The sequence below is a fragment of the Arachis duranensis genome, chromosome 2, assembly GCF_000817695.3.
Source record: "Arachis duranensis cultivar V14167 chromosome 2, aradu.V14167.gnm2.J7QH, whole genome shotgun sequence".
NCBI lineage: Eukaryota > Viridiplantae > Streptophyta > Magnoliopsida > Fabales > Fabaceae > Arachis > Arachis duranensis.
The window spans coordinates 35,613,488-35,615,471 of record NC_029773.3 but is presented as its reverse complement, the minus strand read 5'-3'; positions in this window follow the sequence as shown (position 1 = coordinate 35,615,471).

Here is a 1,984-nt window from a genome sequence, read left to right as displayed (position 1 = left end):
AGAGGTCCTGTACAGCACTATGATGAGCGGATAATTTGTACGCTTTTTGGCATTGTTTTTAGTATGTTTTTAGTATGTTTTAGTTAGTTTTTATTATATTTTTATTAGTTTTTAGTTAAAATTCACTTTTCTAGACTTTACTATGAGTTTGTGTATTTTTCTGTGATTTTAGGTATTTTCTGGCTGAAATTGAGGGACCTGAGCAAAAATCTGATTCAGAGGCTAAAAAGGACTGCAGATGCTGTTGGATTCTGACCTCCCTACACTCGAAGTGGATTTTCTGGAGCTACAAATGCCCAATTGGCGCGCTCTCAATTGCGTTGGAAAGTAGACATCCTGGGCTTTCAGGCAATGTATAATAGTCCATACTTTGCCCGAGATTTGATGGCCCAAACAGGCGTTCCAAGTCAGCTCAAGAATTCTGGCGTAAAATGCCGAAACTGGCACAAGAATGGGAGTTAAACGCCCAAACTGGCACAAAAGCTGGCGTTTAACTCCAAGAAGAGTCTCTACATGAAAATGCTTTAATGCTCAGGCCAAGCACACACCAAGTGGGCCCGGAAGTGGATTTTTATGTCATTTACTCATTTCTGTAAACCCTAGCTACTAGTTCTCTATAAGTAGGACCTTTTACTATTGTATTATAGGTCTTTTGATCACTTGAATCTTTTGATCATGTTTTTATGATTGAACCCTCTTTGGGAGGCTGGCCATTCGGCCATGCCTAGACCTTGTTCTTATGTATTTTCAACGGTGGAGTTTCTACACACCATAGATTAAGGTGTGGAGCTCTGCTGTACCTCGAGTATTAATGCAATTACTATTGTTCTTCTATTCAATTCAACTTATTCTTGTTCTAAGATATTAATTCGCACCCAAGAACAGATGAATGTGATGATTATGTGATGCTCACCATCATTCTCACTTATGAACGCGTGCCTGACAACCACTTCCGTTCTACAAGCAAACAAGGCTTGAATGTTTATCTCTTGGATTTCTTAATCGGAATCTTTGTGGTATAAGCTAGAATTGATAGTGGCATTCAAGAGAATCCGGAAGGTCTAAACCTTGTCTGTGATATTCTGCGTAGGATTCAAGGATTGAATGACTGTGACGAGCTTCAAACTCGCGATTGTGGGGCGTTAGTGACAGACGCAAAAGAATCACTGGATTCTATTCCGACATGATCGAGAACCGACAACTGAATAGTCGTGCTGTGACAGAGCGCGTTGAACATTTTCACTGAGAGGATGGGAGGTAGCCATTGACAACGATGAATCCCTACATACAGCTTGCCATGGAAAGGAGTAAGAAGGATTAGATGAAGACAGTAGGAAAGCAGAGAGACGGAAGGGACAAAGCATCTCCATACACTTATCAGAAATTCTCACTAATGAATTGCATAAGTATCTCTATCTTTATTTTATGTTTTATGTTATCCTCCATAACCATTTGAGTCCGCCTGACTGAGATTTACAAGATGACCATACCTTGCTTCATACCAACAATCTCCGTGGGATCGACCCTTACTCGCGTAAGGTTTATTACTTGGACGACCTAGTGCACTTGCTGGTTAGTTGTGCGAAGTTGTGATAAAGAGTTGAGATTTCAATTGAGCGTACCATGTTGATGGCGCCATTGATGATCACAATTTCGTGCACCAAGTTTTTGGCGCCGTTGCCGGGGATTGTTTGAGTTTGGACAACTAACGGTTCATCTTGTTGCTTAGATTAGGTATTTTTCAGAATTTTTAAGAATGAGTTCTAGTGTTTCAAGGTGATGTTCTTATCATCACCAAAGCAATGTCCTGCTAAAGCTTGGCTAGCCGTGTCTAATTCCTTTAGACTGAAACTTTAGACTAACATTGCATGATTCTTAGAATTCTTATTAAAAATTTTGAATCTCTTTATTTTCTTCTCCATATAATTTTCGAAAAAAAAAACACAAAATCATAAAAACCAAAAATATTTCTTGTTTGAGTCTA